Below are 17,615 nucleotides of genomic sequence, written 5' to 3' on the forward strand. Positions count from 1 at the left end.
CAGTTTGCTGACGCATGGAAGGAGTGAGATTGGTCGGTAGTTTGCCATGTCCGCGGGGTCCAGATGAGGTTTTTTTAAAAGTCCAGATTAAGAAAGGTGTGTGCATCCATAACACTAAAATGGCCGGATGCTTTGCCCCTAGTGCTGATGAGTCTTAGAAGCATACCTGACAAAAAGGCTGTATTAAGCCCCCACGAAGTGTTAATGGGAAGAGCCATGAGGCAAGCATACATTCCTGCAAATAAATTGATGAATCTATCTGATGGTCGTGTGGTGGACTATTGTAGAGGAATGGCTGACCTGGTGCGTTATGTATCTCGCCAGGTTGGAGGCGATGCCACACGACACAGTGAGACCAAGCACATGACCTGAATCCTGGAGAGTGGGTCCTAGTGAAGAAGCATGTGAGGAAAGCATGCCTAGAACCCCTTTGGAGTGGCCCTTACCAAATCATATTCGTGACGACCACAGCAGTAAAGTGTTTTGGTTTGCCAAATTGGATACATGCGAGCCATACTCATCTAGTCCCAAGTCCAATTGAAAGACCTGAAGAGCAGCAACTGAGAAACAGACATCCTCACATGAAGTGAGTGAGGCTGAAGAATCTGGAGTGGCAGATTCGAGTGAACATTTTGATGATGAACAGCCAAGCACAAGTCGAGTAGAATGGGCACTAGATACTGGGACAGAAGAGACTGCTGCTGAGTCGGAAGAAGGTGAGGCTGTTATTGAACCAGGAGAAGGTAAATGGTCTGTCGAGCAGAAGAAGAAACATCAGAGATTACAAATGCTGTCTCAGAGGAGAAAAAGATTGAAGAAGAATTAGAAGAGGGAGAATTAGCTAGTGAGTCAGACACAAATACTCAATCTACAGAGGCTGAAAAACAAGGAAACAAATAGAGATAAGACTGAACAAGAGAAGCAGCGAACAGAATACAGAAGGTGATAAGATAGTTCAGGCAAAGAAACCTAGAAAGGGAGATTACTGGCCAAGTAGGGTGAAAAGACTGAAATACAGAATAATTATAAGAAGATTAAGAAACAGACCAGAACAAAGCAACAAAATATCAAGTCAGACAGAACAAGAAGATTTAGGAAAAGGCACAAAGAGAAGATCAAAAAGAAGAAGAATTCCCTGTAGAAAAGACAAGGCCCCTGAATGAACTTATGTCAGTCTTGTGGAGTTTGAGACTTTAGATCTAAATGAGGAACATGCGAATAGTGATACTGAGAATGAGGATGAGAGCAATTTGAGACCACCTTAACAAAGAACTGTATCAGCCTGAGGTGGATTAACGTTTGTCAGAGCAAGTCGATAAAGGACTCTAAAGGGGTAAAGAAGAAACGTCATTAGGTGGAGGATTACACCACCAGAAATATGTATATATATTTTTATTAGATAAAAGTTCATTTAGATTATTCTTTAGGCCTTAGTGAAAGGAGATTGTTAGACTTTTCTATTTTTGTAGAATACGAAAATGGCGAAAAACAAAGTGACTGAACAACCAAAATCTAAACTAAAACTTAGATGTGTCGAATTTTTCTTTTGTAATATTTTCTTACTAACACTTATATGGACCATATTAACAGTAGTCATACCAATTTTTGATGTGAATAACATTAAAAATAATACTAACGAAGGGTTTCCTAAAAGAATGAAAGATGTTGCTAAACAGACCATAAATACTAATGGTACCAATAATAAGAAAACTAAACAAAGTAGAAAGTGCTAAACATACACGTTATATGGGGGAATTTGTCCATATTACTGAGCCATTAGATTGAGACCATGCTTATAAAAATAAATTAACATGTGGACTGCATTATGAGGAATGATTGTTTTTAGATATGGTTGAAAATAGAAGAGAGAGTTTTCAGAAGAAAGCGGTTGAACAAAAACACAACAACCACCGTGGGCATTTAAGGAGGGAAATTATGGAAAGAGTGAAACTTAAGCTGCAATGTCTTTAGACTGGTCGAAGAGAGGGAAATTATGTTTATTGAGATCAAAGACTAATTACAACAATTATTTCATTGGCACTAGTGAATGTGAACATACCATCCAAATTACAGGAGGTTGGGGATTAAAAGGTGGAACTGATCCTGTCTTTCCGGGGATATACTATGTCTGTGGTAGAAAAGCCTATTATAGGTTACCTGCCCACTGGTATGGGAGTTGCTACTTTGGGGTTGTGTTTCCAAAGGTTTATCATATAAACCTAAAAGATAATAGTGTCAATGAAAAAAAAGCAAGGAATAACACATAGAAAGAGAGAAAGTTTTACTGAAATAGTAGGTGATTTAGTCTCTGCACTGATACCATCAGTTGGGGTAGTAGTAAAATCGCATAAAATTCGAAAGCTGTCTACGGTAGTGGATCGATTATCAACAGATACTGCGGGTGGATTTTTGATGATTGATAGCGAAATGGTGGCAATAAGATCAATGGTTTTGCAAAATAGACTTGCCCTTGATATTATTTTGGCAAAAGAGGGTGGAGTCTGTGGAACATTAAGAATTCAACATTGTTGTATCTATATCCCTGATAAAAGTAAAGGGATAGAAGGTTACATTGGAAACATTACAAAATTACATACAGATTTATCCCAACTGGAGGTTGACCGTATCTGGGAAAGAGTTGGAAAAAGTCTTTTTTTTGTTGTTTCATTAATCATACCCAGGGAAGACCATTTACAAAAATAAATATCAACACATCAGTTCTTAAAACAGTTCATTAGAATACAGAGAAATAAATATCACTCAATCAGTACATACAGTAGTTAAATACAGTACACAAGAATAAATAGCAACACATCAGATCATAAAACACCAAAATACAAAACCCTCAAGAATGTCTCCTAATCAATTCATAAAGCAGTTGATACAATCCACAGCTAATTAAAAAAGACTGAATCATCGTATATTATTCAATCCAAATTTTCAGAACACTTACTAAGATAAAAATTGACAGCAGTTTATGAGTTAAAACCCAAGCAAAGTAATTGTGCCATTTTACAAATCATTTATTAATTTATACAACTAAGACTCCATTAAGCCCGGGCTAAATAAGGATGTAATTCGCCCATGATTCAGGCGTATAGGACACCCTAAAGATCCTATTCCTCTTATTTAGCGGGAGCGTTCTAGTATGGAAACCTTGCACCTCCCTACTTCCTATCCTCTCAATCCTCTGCTCCATTCAGAAATAAGTGCCCATATTTTTAGCCCCTTGAATTCTGGCTTGCCTGCCCCTACATGCATACAAAGCTGTCTCTTGTTTCCATACTCCAAGAAGCCTGGCCAGCCCCATCTGGAATGTTGGAGGCTCTATATCTTTCCATCTGGTGGCTAGCATCATCCTAAAATTTGCTGTGCCCAAAAATAAGCAATATTCCGGTGCTTTATTAAGACCCAGACAGCTGTCATATTCTAGGATCAGTAAAACAGGAGTCAGCTCGAATCTAAGTCCAAATAATTATTTCCGAAAACAAAGCAACCCTGATTTTAAAAGGGTCAATTTGTCACAATCATAAACCATATGGATCAGTGTGGCAGGACCTGCTCCACATTTGGGACATTTATCATCTGCCCTTTTTCCCCAATTAAATAATCTGAACAGTGTAAAATATAAATTAAATATAGTTTTATACAGTTGTGCTTTAAGATTTGAGGATAAAAATATTTTAGCTGATAAAGATAAACTCATATAAATATCCACATCAGGATTATCTAATTTCGTTATCCAGGATGACTCTGTTCTTTCTATATCATCCGGTAGTTCTGTTAGTAACAAACTGTATATGTTCCTAATTCTGCATGTTTTCCTAATAATAAGATCCATCAGTGGTATACTATCAATTTTGATCGCTGGTCTGTGTAACGTAAGAATACTCCTAATCTGTACAAACTTAAAATATTGATTGGCTGATATTCCAAAGTCATGTTGGAGCCTGGAGAATTGAGCAATTTGTTCTCCCCTTAAAAGTCTCCTTTTGTGCCCATCCCCCGATTTTCCCACCCTCTCCCCATAGCATCGTAAACCTGGGGTGGAAATAGCGATAAACGCCACAGGAGAGTATATTGAGTGACCTTCGGTATCGCCATGAATTTTGAAACTTGTTTCCATATCTTCCATGCGCTATATATTACTTTAAAACAAACTTTTTTATAATCACTCTGTTCAAATTGTCTCAATAACAACCCAGAGGCCTCTTTCCCTATAGCGAGTTCCTATATTGTGGGGATTCTCGCCACCCGTTCCTCTTCACTACTTCCGTCTATTACTAACAAAGAAGTCATCTGGGGGCATATGTATCAAACCCTTTTCCCATTCGGAAACGGGCCGATTCTCAGAATCGGCCCGTTTGCGAACGGGAAAAGGCCTTTTGGGATGTATCATCCCAAAAGGACATCGCAAATTAGAGAATCGCAAAATTTGCGATTCTCTATTTTGCGATTGCATTTAAGGAATCGCAAATTGCGATTCCTTAAATGCAATGTATGAAGCCTAGAAAAATTGCAATTTGACCGTAAGAAATCGCAAATTACTACCAACTTCAAGTTGGTGTTAATTTGCGATTTCATTGAAAAATGCACTTTTTGGCATTTTTCAAAGTGCCATGTGACGCACAGACATGCCCTTAGGGCATGTATGTGCACCACATGTGCATACATACATATGTCCTTTTGACACCCTAGCACCCTTGAAATTGCATACTCATTTTGCGATTCTCAAATTGAGAATCGCAAAATGAGAATGTCTTCCCATTCATTCCTATGGGCCTCCTAGCCCATAGGAATGAATGGGAAGGTTTTCCTTAATTGCGATTAGCAATTTGCTAATTGCAATTAAGGAATGCCAAGGAATCGCAAAACATTTGCGAATTTTTTATTACATCCCGTTTTGCAATTCTCAAATAGCGAGTCCCTAAAAATCGCTATTTGAGAATTGCAAAAACGGAACTTGATACATATGCCCCTAGGTGGAGAAGGGCAGCCCAGTAATACAGTGTAATGTTTGGAATTGTAAGACCTCCTCTGTCTTGTGGTAGTGTTAAATATTTTAATGCCCTTCTCACTTTCCCATACTGCCAAATGAAATTGGAGAAGATAGAGTCAAGAATCTTCAATAGATAATCGTCTAAGGCAAGCGGAATCGATCGAAACATATACAAAACTTTAGGTAACATAGTCATTTAAAAAAAAATCCTCTCCAAATTATCGACAAGTGTAGCCCATTTACTCTCTTTTGTTCCATTGCTATTGACTTAACCAGAGGATCAAAATTACATTTAACTATTTCATCCACTTTCGCAGTAATTCGGACCCTGAGAGAAACAGCTGAGTCTGCTTGTCTAGGATCATTAAAATCCATATTATCTGTACAGATGTTTTTCCTCTATTTAAAGCATATCCTGGAAGGAGTCCAAAACTCTCAGTTATCTGATTAATTTCCCCAATGGCCTCTTTTGGATCCGTTGTTAAAACCACCACGTGATCGGCATAAGCCAAGACCTTTGTCTCAAAGCCCCTAGTGATTATGGGCTTGATCTTCAGGGACTGCAGTAATTTCACAACTAGAGGGTTAATATACATAGCAAGTAATATGGGCAAGCAGGGACACCCTTGCCTGGTTCCAATGGATATTAAAATATTACCAGACTCTTTCCCCATCAATTGTATCCGGGCTCTTGGATCACAATACATGGCTTTAATTGCCCTTATAATTCCCGGTCCAAACCCTTTTAGCTCCAAAATCCCCAATAAAAGTGGCTGGTATGAGGCTGGATTATCTACTGGTTTTCCGTTTTTCGGAAAGAATATATTATTCCAAGAATCCGGAGAAATACCATGATATTGAATACCCCTAAAAAGATCTAATAAGAGAGGCTTTATCGTTCTTCCTAATATCTTATATAGCTCAAGAGGTATCTTATCGGAGTCAGTAGCTTTACCTGAAGCCATAGTTTGTAGAGCTACCTGAACTTCCTCTGATGAGATTTCCTTCTCAAAGTCTTCTTTAAGAAATCTATCCAGCCCCTCTCCAAGCTCACTAGAAGTCACCACGCGAGAGATATCCTGTAGTGACATAGCTGTATCCTTACTCCTTTCATCTAAATATAGTGATAGTAATCCTGAAACCCCTAATTATATCCTCTGAATCAGTATATGTTTGTCCATTCACGTTAATAGAAGATATTTGATTCTGCGCTATCCTCTGTCTAGTACGAAGAGCTAATATCCTACCAACTAATTCCCCATTATCATAGGAACTATTCTGCTGGGATTTATATTCCTCTGCCAAATTTTACACAAGCCAGCTATTAATTTCTGATTTAACAACAGTTATTTGACCCTGAATTTGGGTCGTATCTCGTCCCTGCTTAATCATTAGAATATGCTCCTCATCTGCCTCTATAAGCTTCCACATTAATTCTTTCTTAGAGTCCTTGCCTTTGCGGTGTAACTGATAGTTTCCCCTCTAAGACCGGCCTTAAAAGAATCCCAAACAATTGCTCTGGAGGCACTATATCTATTTATATCAAAATATTCTTGTGTCCAGTTTTTAATATGCTCAATATATTCATTATTAACAAGAAGTTTCTTATCAAATGACCATTTACTCCTCATTTTCTTAAAACTTGAAATTTCAATCTCTAAAATTAATGGATTATGATCATAAATTACCTTTGGAAATGTTTTAATACTAGCTCGATTAAGAAGGTCCGTCGTTCCAAAAAAGTAGTCAATCCTAACATATTTCCTGTGCGGACAGAAGTAACACGTATATTTCCAGAGTTATTTGGATTTTTAGCAATCCACATGTCAGCCAGACCATGACTCTTCTTAAGAGAAGTTAATGCCCTATATACTCGGTGCTTTCGCCCTTGGTATACCACTTGATTCATCTGGCCTTGTTGTGGATCCAGAGAAATGTTAAAATCTCTGCATAAAATGAATGGAGTAGGCCATGACGCGAGTTCCAACTCAAGATCTTCAAAGATCTGGGGGTAGTCATAATTTGATCCGTAAATTGAACATATAGTAAGCCCCATCGCTAATTCTACCAAAGTCCACCTCCCTAAAGCATCAGCCGCCTTGCATTTAGCCTGACCTAAAGTTATTTTTGCCAATATGGCCACTTCTCGGATAGTTGAAGTTTGGGACGTATATGACAGTAAATTATATCCCTGAATACTCAGCCAGCCTCTTTTCCGTCATGGAATATGGGTCTCCTGAAGACATACTATATCAAATGTATTTGTCTTTACTAATTCAACCAATTTTGCCCTCTTTGCTCCGTCATTCAACCCTGCCACATTCACAGAGCAAATGGTTATCCTCCCCATCTGTATTTAATTTTATGGATTTCTCGAGTTCCTAGTGTGCTTGTTATTCTTTCTGCCATCTTCAAAACAATAATCTGATTTTGTCGATTTCCTTTTAAGTGCATACATATTTCATTATCTCCCCTGGGTATGTTTTTTCCGTGTTTCTTCCATCCCCTCTTCGCCCTGCCCAGCCCCCTCGCCCCTACCCCCTCCCCCCTCGAGAGGCACTCAGACATAAGTCTGTGCACGAAGGGTACGCCGCACAGACCTGAGAGCCCTAATTTTCATCATCCATTTCCCTATGCATGATGGGGTTTTTTTTACCCCAAAAAACTGTTTTTTTTTTAGTAAACCCGATTTCTCCCCCCTTTTCTTTTTTTTCCTGGCCCCTTTCAGTATTGCCCCCCCATTTGAAATACAAAATCACCCTTGCTCACTGCATTCCCTTCTACCCAACACACCAAATTATTAACCTGAAAAACTATCTAAATACACTTTAGCTTTAATTTCAGACATGCAAAAGCGAGTTTGCCTGCCCCAGACAACTTTTAGCCAAGCAGGATTATTCAAAAGAGCTTGTGCATTTTTATCTTGAAAAGGTTTGATCAGCTGCCGCAGCCTTTCGACAGTGGTGTGACAAAAATCTGGACGGACAAAATAAGAAACTTCATTCCTGGTTCTCCTAGCTTCAGTTCTAGCCTTATCAAAAATAGCTTTGCGTAATAAAAAACTGCCAAAATATAACAGAATGGCTCATGGTAATGCCCCTGCCCTTGCTCGTTGCTTTTGAACAAAAGGTACTCTATGGGCGCGTTGCACCTAAAATGCCCAGTTCCAGTCAGTGAGTTCTGGGAGCGTATCTCTTAACAGGTCTTCAACATACATGCGATCATCTGTCCCCTCAGCCCCTTCCGGAAACCCCAGGACCCATAGATTACAACGCCGCTGACGATTCTCATGTTCTTCTAGCTTCCATTGTATGTCAGCTATCCACGCCTCATGGGATTTAATTAGTTCCTGGGTGGTTGCAAGATCAGACTCTGCAGTGACAACCCGTGCCTCAAGATCAGTCAGTCGTTCTCCAAAAACACCACAAGTTTTAGTCAACTTTCGTACCACCCCCTGCACCTTTCGCATCGCTGCCTGAGCCTTCCGTCCATCTTGTCGTGTCTCCTTGCGATGCATTGATATGGCCTGAAAAATAGCTTCTAAAGTTTGAGGGTTAGGCCCACATGGATCGGCAACTGCCGAAAGATTGGTAAGATGATTTGATGAAGTGTAATCCCATGTAAGGTCTCTATCGCCTGATTTTCTTTTCTTTTTTTCTCAGAATTGTTTTTATCTTCCCCCCCATCAGCCGTATCAGGATCGCTATTGCTCTGAACTGTCCTGCTATCCGAGGAGTCTTCTGACCACTCCCCTCCATTAGATACAGAAAAAAATAGTCGCTAGGCTCTTTATCCAGCTCCTTATCTGGATCCTTATCAGGTGCCTTTTCCGAGCTCCCCTTATCTACCATATTTTGACCTTGTAGCTTTTTGGTCTGAGGATTGTATGTTGAGTTTGTTAATTTGTCCATGCTATATCCACTGGCTCCCTGAATATCCTGAATATCCTGAAAAGGGGTTGTAACTAGATCGCCCAGAGAAATAGTATGTTCTCCCTTATTCGCCCCGAAGGGGTCAGCCTCTGTGGGATCAAGCTCATCTTCCTGTATAGTAGTGCCAATCTCACTCCCCTGAAGTACCGGGTTTTTAGAACCCAGCGGTGCAGGGGAACACACCCTAGGACTTCGGATTCTTCCTGTTTCAGACCCACAGAAACACAGAGTCTTCTAGGTGAAATCAAAGATCGTCTTTATTGGCTGCAGACCAATCACAGATATCCGAGAAGTACAACACGATGTATGTTCTCAGGAGACTGCTCCCGAACCAAAAACCAGTCTTTACTTATATACACAAAATTACGCTTTGGGGGCAACACCGCCCCTGTTTTACAAGCGGTCATTCACATATTTTAGTTTCAAAGGAACAGCAGAGCCATAATGACAATCCCACATTTCAGTTCATTAAGCATGCAGTTATTGTACCCAGCGAGGCTCAGAACCCTCATCAGATAACACCAGACCCCAATAAAACGGGCAACTCCTGCTCGTAAAACAAGCCATAAAGTAGGAAACAGAGTCAGGTGTGAAAACAGCTTAGTCAGGGATCGTGTGCGAACAGGGGCTTTATGATGGGTCGAGCCCTGATGCTAATCACATTAGGCCGCGAGAAAGGGACCGGCCAGACAGGATTGACCTCGGGCAGCGGAGTCGGCTTGCACAGGTCAGAGAGAAGTCACAGAAGGTGTACGTGTCCTTTAGGCCTAGGAATGGCCTTAGTGCGCAGCCTATGTGAGGGCAACCACAAAATGGCTACTACTGTAAAATGGAACCCATGGATACAATATGTAGTATCGTATACACGGTGAATTCATCAGTGGAACATGACGAAAATACTCATACACACCGCGTTGCTCATTTGCGGTTCGCTGATACCAAAATTGTCATGGTGGGACCATGCCACCTACACGGTTCCGATTTTTACAGTACCACAGACCCTCCTTTTGCCCTTACATAGGCAAGAACTATACTAATCTGAGTCCAAGTCTATATTCATAAAGTCATGGAGATGTTGCTGTAGCATCATCCTATTGCTTAGCTCGTCCTTTGATATAGGTTTCCTTACACATGATGTAACACAGAGGCTACACATTACAGGGGCACACTGTATACATAAACAGAACAGAAAAAGGATGGCTAAAATCATTCCAATGACTATTAGAATCTTCCATCCCCAAGCTGATATCAGTCCCCAGAACCACCCCATCATTGACCAATCTCCTTTATCTACGTGAATGGATTCGGAAATCTTATGCAATTTGGAAATGGCCTGGTAGACTGTCGGAGCGTTATCTGGTATGAAAATACAACAGCTCGACTGGATAACCTTGCATACCCCACCACGGTCTGCAAGTATGACATCTAGAACCATACGGTTCTGCAACATCATCAGGCGATCTGCTTGAAGCTCAGCTGTGAAGTTACCAAGGGCACCAGCCGTTACATTAACAGTGGATTCAACTACACGGGTCAGTTGTCTCAGGTTCCGACTATTGGTCCCCAAAACGGCAGGAAACCCAGGAAAAAGTCTCCCGCTTCCTGACCGGCAGTATCTTCCTTACTAACAACGCCTCTCCCAACTCTGGTCTTGTGATAATCAAAGGCGGCAGTAAATGTTGGCGGTAGCAAATTCGCAACATAGCATGTGCCCGAGAAATCAGGGGGCAACCATGTATATGCTCGATCATTGCAGACAAAGTATGTACCCTTGGCAGCCAAAAACGCTGGGGAAAACTGTGATGGAAAAGTGTATGTTTCAGTACAGTTACTCTTTCCTAGCTGAGCTCTTGGATTCTGACCATTACCTTGTAGACAGAACCGACCTATGTGGGGTACGACCCAAATCGGAGATGAACTTTTGCGCTGTTTTTCGCCCAAACTGATGCTATACCCAGTCGCGTTCCAACCTACATAAGCTCGCAACTCATCCTTGGGAATAGATGTATATGCATCGATATCTCTACTCATATCTGCAACTCCTTTCATCAAGGCTTTATTATTCGAGTTAGGTCTAATGGAGCGCGGTGGTCGCTGGGAGTAGGTTTCAAGCGCAAAAAGAAACATGGTCTGGAATGCCCATGATGAACCATTATAGCTAAACGGCAGTACTAGATATGGGATGCCCTTATTAATGGTGTGCAGCATCAAACCACACACCCAGCAGTTTGTTGTATTCATAACTAGTTGGTGTTGGTGCAGGAGTTGAATGAACGAATTGTTTACAAATTCAGCACGTCTAGCTTGTTCGTGTTCTGGCAGAGGGTGGAAAGAGTGTTGGAAAACAGTAGGAAGAGGTGTGGGCTGTACAGTGGGTGCAAATGACACTTGGAAAGACAATAATACACAACCTACAGAAAGCATCATTATGCTAGATAGTACAAACAGACACAATATTACAAAACATTTGCTAGTCATTATTTTACATATTCTGCTCTTGAAACTTATTTCCTCGGTGGGCCTCTTCATCCTGAAAAACTCCATCCTCTAATCGTGCTGCTCGCAGCGGATGAGTATCTTCTGCTAAGGAGTACACCTGTTAGTTCAGGGAACGCCCTAGACCAACCAGAACCGTCAACCTAGCGTCTTCGGCTTGTACCCCAAAGTCTTGGCACCGCGACCCTGCAGCTGAACCCAGATGGTGGTTCGAAAAACAAAAAGTCAAAAAGTTTTTCAGTTGAGAGAGCTGCACTTTTGAAGATATCAAAGAAAAATAATTTTTATTTGTCCATAGTTCTTGGCCTCAAATTATACCTGTTTCTGCCAGGTACTGTCTGGTCTTGAAACAAAAGTTCAGGCTCTGTGGTGTCCAATCGAATTGCTGGCGATATAGCTTCTTGCAGAATGTCGTCACTTTCTCGCTCTGTATTTGTCCCTTTTACACGTGCGTCGCTAAATGGCACAAAACGAGGCACAGTCTCAGCCTCGGAGTCAGCGATCCCCTCCTGGACCCACCGATCATACGGTAGGGGCAAAGGGATCCTCTTACAATGTATGCCGTGTATCCAATTCTTTTTCCCTTTCACTCGAACTGCTGATCTTGTCGATAGCAGGACTAGGTGGGGGCCGATCCAACGGGGCTCATCATTCTTTGTACGTTGAAATTTTTTAATTAGCACCCACGCTCCAGGATTAATAGGGTGTCCTGGAGCTTCAGAGGCCTGGGGCAGAGTATCGTGAACCTGTTGGTGTAAGACACGCAATTTAGCCGTCAATTCATACAGGTAATCAAGCAGTACTGGATATTCGATTTCACTGAACTTTGTCGGCCTTGGCACTCCCCATACATTGGCCGGACGGCCAAACACTATTTCATATGGACTAAGTCCCACTCGCGAATGCACAGTCATTCTTGTTGATAGGAGTGCTAAGGGCAGAGCGTCAGGCCATTTAAGACTGGAGCTCGCCTGAATTTTGGCCAACTTAAGCTTCAAGGTGCCATTATAGCACTCTACTAATCCAGCTGATTGGGGGTGATTTGCAGCGTGAAACTTCTGCTTAATGCCTAGTCCCTCACACACATCCTTCATCACTCAGCCTACAAATTCACTCCCGTTATCACTCCATACCATCCTTGGCATTCCGAACCTAGGGAAAAATTCTTTAACTAGGGCTTTAGCTGTGGATAAGGCAGTATTGTCTTTTAGGGGATATGCTTCTATCCATTTTGAAAAGGCACAAACAACAACCAGTACATATTTCAAATTGTTGCATTTTTCCATGTGGATGAAGTCTAGTTGCAGAACTTCAAAAGGATATGATGGAGGTGCAAAATGACCAGGTGGAGTTGGGGTTCCCCTACCAGGATTGTATTTCAGACATACCATGCAATTTTTGACTACATTCTCTGCACATTTAGGGATTCCAGCATTCTGCCATACTAGAGCCAACAACTTACAAATCCCTTTCACACTGATATGTGCCATTCCATGCGCCATCGTAACCACTGGAAGCACATATGCATCAGGTAACAACCATCGCCGGTTTTCTGACAAATCAATCCAACAACCGTTTTCATCTAATTTACCCTTACTCTCTTTCCACATACTTAATTCTTTCTCTGTGGCTTCAGCTTGAAGCGACTTCACACTCTCTATCGTGTCTTCACACATTCCAACATCACCAAACCATCTTGCAGGGCCTGCAACATACATTCGGGTTGTCACATCTTTTGCTGTTTCTTTCGCAGTTTCGTCAGCAAATGCATTACCACGCCCAACATCATCGGTAACCTTCTTGTGTGCGCTGCATTTCACAATCGCAACTTGTAATGGCAAGGTCAGAGACTCAAGGAGATCATTCACTAACTGACCATTCTGAATCTTAGCTCCATGCGAAGTCAGGAAACCACGTTCCTTCCAGAAACGCCCAAAACTATGGGCCACACCAAACGCGTACTGACTGTCAGGATATATGTTCACTTTCATTCCTTTCGACAACACGCATGCTCTTGTGAGTGCAATTAATTCTGCTGCTTGAGCCGAATTATGTGGTATGCGTGCAGTTTCAACAATCGTGTGCAGAGTCGTGACAGCATACGCAGCAGTCGTATCACCATTCGGAAGCTTGAAGCATGAACCATCCACCCATAAGGTACCATCACATTCAACCAGGGGAGTATCTTTAAGATCCACTCTCCCTTTTGTTTCTTCTTCTGTTCTGAACAAACAATCATGCTGTTCAATCTCATCTGTGTCTGCTGAAATTGGCAACAATGTGGCTGGATTCAACGTACTGCACCTCTTTATGTGTACGTGACTTGCTAGCAGCGTCAACTCGTAACTTGACAATCGAGCATTAGTTAAATGCTGTGTCTTGGTCCTGTTTAACAATGTGTCCACTGCATGAGGAACCATTACAATCAATGTGTTATTCATCACTAGTCCAGCAGACTGTCGAATAGACGCAGCTGCTGCCGCTGTAGCTCTTAAACAACTTGGCAATGCCCTCGCTACAGGGTCCAAAGTCGATGAAAAATACGCGCATGGGCGCGGTCTGTCTCCAAAAGGCTGTGTCAGTACTGACAATGCACAACCGTCCTTTTCATAAACATACAAGGTAAAAGGCTTACTATAGTCGGGGGTACCCAACACAGGAGCTGAACATAATGCCTTACGTAATTCCACAAAACTTTTCTGACACTCTTCAGACCATGGGACAGGATTTGGTATATCTTTATATGTTAATGCTAGCAATGGTTTTGCCAATAAAGAAAAACTCGGGATCCAGTGCCTACAATATGAAGTAATGCCCAGGAAAGCAAGCACTTCTCTCTTTGTCTTTGGCACGCTTAATTGTGCAATGGCTTGGATTCTTTCTGGGGTCAGCTTCCTTCCCTCCTTCGAGAAGAGATGACCTAAATAGGTCACTTCTTGTCGACAATATTGCAGCTTAGAGAGAGACACTTTGTGATGGAGGGTAGACAAATGACGCAACAATGATGATGTAGCTCGCTTACAAATCTCCTCAGTATCTGCGGCGATTAGTAAATCGTCAACATACTGGATAAGGGTAGCACCTTTAGGTAAAACAAGGGCATCAAGCTGTGCTTTTAAAGCCTAACTGTATATTGATGGGCTTTCACAGTAGCCCTGTGGAGCACATTTAAAACGGAAGCTTCGACCTCCTAAACAAAAGCCAAAAATATCCCTGCTCTCCTCTGCAATCGGGATACTAAAGAAAGCATTCTTTAAATCAATTACTGAGAACCAAGCAGCGGAAGCTGGGATCATAGTCAACAAGGCGGTTATATCAGGGACCACTGGAAACTGTGGCACAACAACCTTATTGACCTCTCTAAGATCGATCACAAATCTGTAAACAGGTGACTGAGAAGGGTCAGTACGTTTTAAAACAGGCAGAACCGGACTATTACAAACGTTGCCTCTTGTTTCTTCAATGACATCCTTCTCGATTAAATCATAGATAATTGCTAACAACGCTTTTTCACCTTCCTTAGAGATCTTGTACTGGGGAATGCCGGGCAATTTAACATTGGCTTTTAAAGTGACAACATACGGCGGTATTTCCAAAGGGCCCACATCATTAGGGCCAGTGGCCCAAAGGGCATCAGGAAGAGACGACAATTCAGCTGGTAGTTCATTCTTGGACAAATACATGGGAGAAATCACTTCCTTACCCAGCGTAAGTTGTACTCCTGAGGGGGAACAATATAATGTCGCATGTAATCTCTTTAACAGGTCCAATCCCAACAAGTTTTCATTACATCCTGTCGTTAGGATGAGGGGTGCTTTCAGCTCACAAGGTCCAACAGAAAGGGCCATAGGACTTGAGATCGGGTTCCTAACCGGGGCGCCAGAAAAACCTACAGAAACATTCATTTCGCCAGACAAAGGTGCGCCAGGGAGTTTTGAGCGCATAATAGAACTCTTTGCAGCACCAGTATCCAGCAGAAAGGGCTCTGTTACACCCGCTGTAGTCACCTTAACATACGGTCCGCTCTGATCCACTGGCACTGAAACAACTCCCTCTCTCTGTCTATGGCTGTCCTAGTAATCATTCCGTTCCGTATTATCATCTTCTGCATAGTATTCATTATTATAGTACTGCGCTGTCTTGCCATTGGCTTGCTGATCAAAACTATTCATCGTATATTGAGGCGGAAGAGGACGCGCGTTCTGGGGAACATTTCCACGCCCTCTACCTCTTGGGGCTTGCTGGCCACCTCTACCTCTAGTGTCATAAGCATTATTCGTGCGCTGCAACAATCTAAGACAATTATTTTTAAAATGACCTTCCTCCTTGCAATATGAACATTGATTGGGACCGATAGGGACACATGGTTGATAATACCCATACATTTGCTGATTTTTCTGAAACTGTTGGGGTTGCTGATAGATACCCTGTGTTTGCCTATAATTATTCTGACCTGCACGTGGCGGATAAGCCTGCTGTAAAAGAACCTTCGTTTTCAACTCTTTCGTTTTCTTGTCTGTTCTATCCTTTTCATCTTTATCCCTATTTTCATAATACTGTACAGTAGCCAGTATTTCCGCTGAAGAGGAAACGGCCCAAGAACTCTCCGAATCTTTCAATATTTACACAATTCTGGAAGCAAATTATGCACAAATTTATCAACAAATAAACGTTGGCCACCTTCTGTACTCATGTCTTGACCACTGTGGTCGATAAATGTTTCTTCAAACCTTGTGAAGAAATCGGACACTGTTTCATCTTTCTTCTGTTTGCATGCGGATAATTTATCCTAATTTACACGTATTGCAGGCATTAGAGTTTTCATATAATTAATTATTCTACCAGGGAGTTCTGCTACCACGGGCTCAGGCTTGGCACCACCAACCTGTCAATTGTCTGCATTAATGATATTAGCCCATGTGTCACCTAGGTCTGCAGCATGATCTGCATTGCGAATCAATCCCCACAAAGGCTGTGGAACAACATTCCCGACCAACATATCTATGTCAGCTAGGTTCATGACACACGATTCTGCAGTTTGTGATAACTCCTTATAATATCCTGCAGGATTCTTACGGGGTCAGGCAATGTCTGCTTAAGGGCTAAAACTTCAGTTTGTTTCCAGGGAACATGTACCCAAACACGCTGAAAATGTGCCAGAACAGGTGGATTAGCATTCGCATCACCAGGTCTCCAAACTGGAGGAACCTCACGCATCGGATATTGTCGCGCTTTTACTTGTTTCCCTTCAGGAAATTCCTGTCCAAACAACGACTGCTGACAATCCCCATTCCTGAAAGACAGCAGTGTCGCAACTGCTTTCTCAACATCAGAACCCACAATCGTACCTTTTCCAAATTCAAATCGCACTTGACACAACTCTTGCGGACTGGAGTCTAAATCATTATCTTCCAATTCCTCACATAGGATTTCACACATTTTCTCAAAAACGTACCGCTGTTGTGGCGCTTCCCACTGATGAAAAACATTAACAACAGATTCTACATCATATCTAGAAGGATAAACAATCTATCTACGTGCCATGCAGTCCAGTTCTTCTTTCTCTCTAGAACCAGGTATTTGACTACGTAACTGCTTACGTTGTGGACCAGGGGTCGTAGTAGATGACCCAAAGAGGGGTGATATAAGACTAGTGACTGCACTGGCTATTCGTTGTCTTGCAGAAGGAGAAGTCGAGGCAAGAACCGGGGGGAAAACAGAGGGAAGAAAAATGGGTGCAGATACAGATACAGGGGTAGCAGCAGGTAGGGCACCAAGAGAGGCAGCTGATGTGCTAGGTAAAGTCGCAAGGGGCGCAGAAGTGGTAGGTAGCAAAATCGGCGACCCTTGGGAAGGCTGTGCTACCAGGAGAGGAGCCGGCTGAGGAGGAGCTGGCGGCTGCGGGAAAGCTTGCTGCGCATTAGCTGGAGGCTGCACATTGACGGGCTGTGGAGGCGCTGTAGCATTTTGCGCAGAAGGGGGTGGCGAACTTAGCAAATGCGACATCAGGGAATCTTTCTCTTTCTCTTTTGACTCATCTTGTTGAAGGGGTGGCAAAACTGGGTAACATTTATCAATGACTAGTTTGCGTTGCCTTTGCAACTGCTCATTCATTCGGTCCTCTTCATTATCCTTAAACTGCAAAGCTGCTTGCATCATCGACATACCTCTCTCTCTTTTATTTTTCT

Source organism: Triturus cristatus, chromosome 5_1 (assembly GCF_964204655.1).
Source record: "Triturus cristatus chromosome 5_1, aTriCri1.1, whole genome shotgun sequence".
NCBI lineage: Eukaryota > Metazoa > Chordata > Amphibia > Caudata > Salamandridae > Triturus > Triturus cristatus.